We start from the raw sequence: 7,396 nt of genomic DNA, 5'->3' as shown, positions 1-7,396 counted from the left end.
GGCCTTCTTTAATTTTTCTTGTAAAACTTGAACTCTGCTGAAAACTTGGTCTCTAGTTTGCTACAGACATATGATTTGATTTATCCTTCTCTGCATATCATTTGGTTCAGCTTGGCTTTCTTGAAGAAGTTTCATAACAGGAACCCCTAGTGATGAAGGAAATTTGGCTTCTAGTCCATAAACCAACTCATATGGGCTGGTCCCAATTGATCTCTTGGTTGTTAGTCTATCTGCCCATAAGGCATTGACCAGCTTCTTATGCCAATTCTTCTTATTTTCTTCCAGCACCTTCTTTATGATGTTTACAAGGCTTTTATTTGAAGATTCAGCAAGGCCATTTCCTTAGGGATAATATGCAGTAGAATGGCCCAAGGTAATATGAAATTTGTGGCAGAAATTCACCATCTTTTTAGATCTGAAAGCAGCAGCATTGTCTGTTATTATTTTTTCAAGGCAGCCAAATCTAGCCAATATGTTATTCTCCAAGAACTGAATGATTATTGAATCATTTGCTTGTCTGCGTGGAGCAGCTTCAATCCATTTAGTGAAATAGTCTGTAGCTGTTAGAATCCACCTGTGTTGTCCTGAGGATGAGGGATGAATTTCCCCAATGAAATCCAGGCCCCATTGTTGAAAAGGTCTCTCTGTTGCAATAGGCCTTAAGGGAAGTGGTAGTAGCTTTCTCTTTCCCTCAAACACTTGGCATTTATGACATGATGTGGTAAACTTTTTAACATCAGAGAAAACAGTGGGCCAATAATAACCAGCCCTTAGTATTTTATCCACAGTGGACTTCCAATACAAGTGTCCACCACAGTCCCCTGCATGAAATTCTTTCATGATATTGTCAGTTTCATTTTCAATTAAGCAGTTCAGCAATATTCCTTCATGGTTTTTCCAAAGCAAATTGCCATCCATCACACAAAATCTTGAGGCTTTCATTTTTAAGAACCTACACTTAGTTCTGGACAATCCTGGGGGAGCACACAGGTTTTGTAATACATAACATATATCAGAGTACCAGGGGGATTGTTCAAAGGCTACATTGATCTTTGGAGTCGCCAGCTCCGGTTCATTGTCCAGTTGGTTGATGTCTAAGGCTTGGAAGTTTGCTTCTGTCATTAATTTGGCCAAACCTTGCCCTTTTATTAGTTTTGTAGGTTTTATCTCAATATCAAATTCCAGGATGTTGGCAATCCACTTTCCTCTTCTGCCCTCTAGGTTTTCTTGAGTGAGTATGTCTTTTACAATAGGACTTGGCACATAGGCTATAACATGGGAATAAAGGATGTAAATCCTAAAGTCTTTGATGGCCTTGACCAAAGCATAAGCTTGCTTTTCCATGATTTGATATTTCAGAGGTGCATCTCTAAGAGCTCTACTAAAAAAGGCAATGGGCTTTTCATTTCCTTGGTCATCTTTCTGCAATAGAACAACAACAATAGTATGTTGGGAGGCAAAAGAGAAGATGATAAATTCTCTGTCAAATTGAGGATTTGTTAAGACTGGGGTTTGGGTAAGGGCCAATTTTATACCTTCAAAGGCTTGATTTGCTTCAACTGTCCATTTTACTTTTGAATCCTTCTTTAGCATATTATTCAGTAATCTGATTAGTTCTGCTAAGTTTGGGATAAACCTTCTCAAGAATTTGATTTTTCCCAAGAATGCTTGTAATTCTTTGATATTTCTTGGGTGGGTCATTTGTAAGATAGCTTGTATTCTATCTGGGTCAATTCTTATGCCATCTTTTGAAATGATGTGTCCTAACAACTTACCCTCTTCCAAACCAAATAGAGACTTCTTGGGATTCAAGGAAATTCCATATTTCCTACATGTTAAGAAAATCTGCCTTAAGTGTTTCAAATGTTCTTGGTCAGATTTTGAAAAAGGTGTGAGGTCATCTAAGTAAATGACTAAAAAGTCATGAATCTCCTTTGCAAAAGCAATATCCATTGCTCTTTGAAATGTTGCCCCTGCATTTTTCAATCCAAAAGGAATTTTTACATATTTGAAAGTTCCCCATGGGGTTGTAAATGCAGTTTTGTCTTGATCATCAGGGTGTACCAGGATTTGATTAAAGCCTGAGAATCCATCAAGTAATGAGATCCTTGAGGCCCCTACCACTCTTTGGAGAATGTGATCCATCTTGGGTAAGGGATAATTATCTTTGAGGGATACTTGATTCAGATTTCTTAGATCCACACAAAGCCTTATTTCACCAGTTTTCTTTCTTGTAGGGACTAAGTTTGAAATCCAATCAGAGAACCTGATTGGTGCTATGATGCCAGCTTTAAACATTTTTTGTAATTCCTTTTCAATTGAAGGAAGGAGCATGGGATTGATCCTTCTCAATTTTTGTTTGAATGGCTTTTGATTAGGCTTGAGAGGGATAGTATGCTGGATAACAGAGGTATCATAGGACTTTAGATCCTCATAACCCCATGCAAAGACATCTTGAAATTCTTTGAAAAGGTCAATGTATTTGGGTTTTTGATCAGGAGGTAAAGATGCAGACAACTTTATTATTTTGGGCTTGTGAATGGTACCAATGTTGCATTCTTGAATAGCTGCATTTAAGGGCTGCATTTTTGGCTTTCTAGGGATATCATTTGAATCAAAGATGTCCTCTAATGGAGTCAGGCCTGTTGGAAGAAAATTGTCTTTCAGCTCTATGATTTCAGCTTCAGCATTGGCCACTTCTTCACAATTGATTTGTTGAATTTGTTGTATGTTTTCTTTGTTGAAAATGGTTGGATGTAACATTTGTTTTGTTGTTCTAGGTGATATTGGGTGATTATCCTGTTCAAACTGTAGTTGTGATTGACTTGCTCCATCAAGTATTTGTGATTGACTTGCTCTGTCAAGTATTTGTGATTGACTTGCTCTATCAAGCATTTGTGATTGACTTGCTCCATCAGTGTCAATATTTAATCCTGCAAATTCTTGTTGCAAAGTTAAAAAATTGTTTATTTGTATATCATCCTCAAATACTTGCCAATCTTTAACATTTTTTGGAATGGAGGGTCTTTGTTTTATCTCAGCTGTGAAACAATTGTTAGGTTCCAACGGTAATTTGCAAGTGCTTGCAAATGTGGCCAAACTATGAGCATGAAGATTATGGGTCCTAGAAATTTTGGTGATTTGGAATTCAGAGAAGGAGTTTAGTATTTCAGCAACAGCAGACCTATAAGACCTCAATCTTTTGTCATTGGTGACAAAATTTCCCTTCACTTGTTGGATGACTAAATCTGAATCTCCCATGATTGAAACTTTTGTGGCTTGTAAGAACTTTACTAACTTGAGGCCTAGTAAAAGAGCTTCATATTCTGCCATGTTATTAGTACATCTGAAGTTTAATCTATAGGCTCTGCCTTATGCATGACTGTTTTCTTTATTGTGTATCCAAACTCCAGCTCCTACCCCTAATTTGTTGACTGAGCCATCAAATTCAAGGAACCATAGAATATTTTGTTGTAGGGGAGACTTAATGATCTGTTCATGAGCTGGACTTGTAAGTTGAAGTTCTGGTTTTTCATCTGGTTTGTCTTCTAGGACAGTCTCATCATTTAATTGAATATGCTTGACTACTAGAGCAGCAGCAGTGTTTGGTGATTGCTTGACTGTTGTTTCATGGGTGGTAGTTCGTTCATTAGTGTCTTCCTCTTGTATGAGTATCTTGGTTTCAACATCATTATTTGAGAGAGTTGTATTGTCATTGAAGAGAATGTATGAGTCTATGTCTGAATGGACAGCATATATGGGAAAGTTTTGAGGCTTTTCTTCACTGCTGACCATGTATTTCATGAGTGTTTCTCTGTATAGTCTTTTTGGTTGCCCAAAAACAAAGATGGTGGCATATGACATGTCTAATTGCAGGGAACCTTGGAGTTTAGCCCCCCATGATCTTGATAACAGCATCCGATACTTAGGTGGGATATCGGCAACTACAACATCCATTAGAATTGTTTTGTTTGGGTACTGAACAAGACACACACATAGATCTTTTATTAGGCCTAAGCACTTGACTTGGCTGGAGTCAAAGGAAAATAAGTCCTTATAGGGTCTTGTTATATCTAGATTCAATCTTTCCATGACTGCTTTTGGCATGAGGTTGTGAGAAGCACCCGAGTCAAACATTGCATTATGTAATATTTTATCATGAATATGTAAGCTGACATAAAAAGGCAAGATCCCTGTGACTACGGTTTTTCCATCCACTTCTGGGCCAAACAGTAATTCCGGGGTGTCATCCAACACATTGACATCATCTTTGCTGTTGGTAAGTTGAAGGGACTTCTTGATCTGTTGTTTATAAATGTCATGCTTGGCTAGTTCTGAGAGAGGAATTGCTATCTTTAATTTGCCAATTTCAGTTTCTAGATCAAAGGGTTTTTCAAATTGGGTCTTAGGGTTATGGATAACAGTCCTTTCCTTGTTCACTAACTCTTCTTCTTGATTCTTATCTTGATCTTGGGGCTTGTCTTTTTTACTTATCTCTTGAGGAGTGACATTTGGATTAGGGTGAGAGGAAGATGTAGCCATAGGCTGCTGTTTTGAGAAAGATGGTTCAGTGACTTCTTCAATAGTTACTTCTTCTGCAGGTGAAATTGTTTTGTCATTAGGCTCTGTGACTATGGCTCTTTTAGGCTGCTGGTTATCCTTTATCTTTTCAGGCTGATTTACATTCACAGTTCTGCTCCTTAGCTTGTACTGTTTATGGACTTCATAAACAGCTGTGTCATAGCCTTGTTTAAAGTCAAATGATTCACCTGATTTGGTTTGGAACAGTTTGATTTCATCCTCCTCATGATCTTCTTGTGTTAAAAAGACTTGACTTTCACCATCCAAACCCATTAAATTAATGTGAGGATCTTCATTGGGTTCACTAGATGTGGAAGTCTCAGCATAGTTTTCTTGAAAAGGGGGTCTTATGTCTGGATCAGAATTTGCCTTGCCCATGTTTGGGTTTTGAGTTCTCCTAAAATTTGGATTCCTGGTAGGGTTATTCTGTGGTGCTTCCCATGATGATTTTCTTTCAACAGATTCCACTCTATCACCCAATCTCTTCATACCATTGAGTATTGCATCCAGCTTTTGATCAAAAGCGGAGGGTTCTTCTTTGAAGGTGGTTCTCTTTTCCAACCTTGCTCTGTTCCTTTTGGCAATCAGGTTGGCTTCCACTGTGACCGCAACCTTTTGGGCATCTGCAAGGGTTTCAGGAGCTCTCTCCTTCAGCTGATATGCCATATCAGGGTCAAAACCATCAGGAAATTTGTACAAGGCTAAATCAGGAGGAGGTCTTAGATTTTGTGGTATTGCATTATATACATTGTTGAATCTTGCACAATACTCCAAAACGGTCTCTTGAGGACCTCTTCTGATTGTGTCATATTCACCAAGTATGTGCAAGGGATCTTTCTTCTTCTCCCATCTGTTAGTAAAGGCTTGGTAAAGCTCATCAGGAGTTGTGATGGAATTTGCATTCAGGGATCTAAACCAAGTTCTTACATCACCAGTCAGGCTTTGAACGAAAATTCTCATTCTCACACTGTCATCATCTATTTCATAGTTCTCAAAATGGTCTTGCATCTTTCTGGCATGCTGAATGGCTGTGAAAGGGCCAGTGGAGTCAAAATATGAGATCTTGGATTGATAGTCCTGGGGTAGAGCTGCAGCATTAGCAGGTAACTGCAAGGGTGCATACCTATTGGCCATGTTTACAGGGTTTAAGGGGTTGACAGGGATAAATGGGACAACAGGGATGATGGGTACTACCGGGTTTATGGGACCAGTAGAAACTAGAGTATTGGTTAAGGGAATATGTGCAGTGGATGAAGGTGTGAAAGGAGGGCTTTGAGATGTAGAAGGGGAACTGGGGGAATCGAGGGTAGATCGAAACAGAACCTTGATTGGAGTTGGAACAGGGTTTGGATGAACTGTTTCAGGACTTGAATCAGCAAGAGTTTGCTGTCCCTGCTGCTTCCTAATGATCCTAGGGATTATATTAGGATTTTCAAAAACAGCTGGTGGTTCTGGGTCAGGGTTTGACCTAGTATGTCTGGTTTTCCTTTTAGGAGCCAACTTCTAAACCTCTTTTTGGTATTTTGCAGGATATTTTGTGTCTACAGAGGCCAGATAAGATTTTGAACTTACTGTGTATTTTCCCAAGCTAGCAGCAAAGTGCATGAGCAGCTTTCAAGAGATAAACAGAAATTAGAAAATCCTGAGGAACTCCCCAGTGGAGTCGCCATTTATGTTAACACCCAGGTTGTTCCCTTTGACTCCCAAGGGAATACGGCCGGGGTAACCACTAACCAATCTTTGGATTACAGCTTCTAGCCAAACTGTAATCAGAGAGGGCTCTCTCTTTATGATTTGTCTCTGTTTTGATAGTGTGTTAGGCTAGCTATTATGCTCAGGTTTTTGGTTTATGTTTTGGTTGAAGGACTTCTTTCAATGCTTAAGATGTAGTGTTTAGACAGTTGTATTTCATTGGGCAATGGAGTCTAGAGCTGTGAACTGTTTGAAATGCTTGAGTGAGAATGTTCAGACTGCAGGGCCTATTGGGTATCCCAACAAACAAAATTTAAACTTAAGTGATGATGTATGATTAGCCAATGGAAAGCAATTAAGAATTCTCCACTAAGCTGGTGATGTGAAAGTGAAATATGTTGCTCAGGAGCAAACTTGAATTCCTGAAACAAAGGTCACTGTGAAAGATATATTCTGAAAGTGCAGCAATTAAGAATTACACTTATCAAGATTATAACTGAAGAAAACATTCATTAACAACATAGATTGAGCTCAGGGTATTCCATGAATAAATCCTGAAGGCTATTCTTTTTCTTTGCTGCTAAATACTTAGAAATTAGAAACATATATGGATTGTAAAAGATTGAAACACATAACGAAGAGAGTTACAGAAGACTTATTGTATTGTGAGGTGCACAGGGATCCTGCAGTTTTCAACAAACACCAGAAACGCATTCAAACAACTCAGAACTTGAGAAATTCCATCACTTTCTTTATTAAACTCTGAAAAGGATTACAGCATAAGAAACTTCTTCAAGAGAAATCAACAACAACCCCTGCAAGCTTGTGCGAGGGGCAAATATATACAAACGGTAATACAAAATATCTAAGGCGTTGAGTCATCTGAGAAATAAATGTTTCACCAACTTTGTACAGAACAGCAGATAAGAAGTTATTGCTGCCTTTAATACAACATAAATGCTCTTTCTATCTGTCAGAAGATATTTTGGCTTTTGGAGGCCAACGAGTCGGTTGGAATGATCTGCATTAATGCTGGAAAATGCGCTTTTGGAGCTGCTCTGCTGTAGCTTCTCGGCCTAGTCACCTGTAGCTGTCCATCTTGCTTTGTTGGCCGAAAGTTCTG

This window comes from Pinus tabuliformis, chromosome 2_1, assembly GCF_031772625.1.
Source record: "Pinus tabuliformis cultivar Carrire ecotype Pingquan chromosome 2_1, CPIR1, whole genome shotgun sequence".
In the NCBI taxonomy this organism is placed as follows: Eukaryota; Viridiplantae; Streptophyta; class Pinopsida; order Pinales; family Pinaceae; genus Pinus; species Pinus tabuliformis.
Note: the sequence above shows the minus strand (reverse complement) of the source record.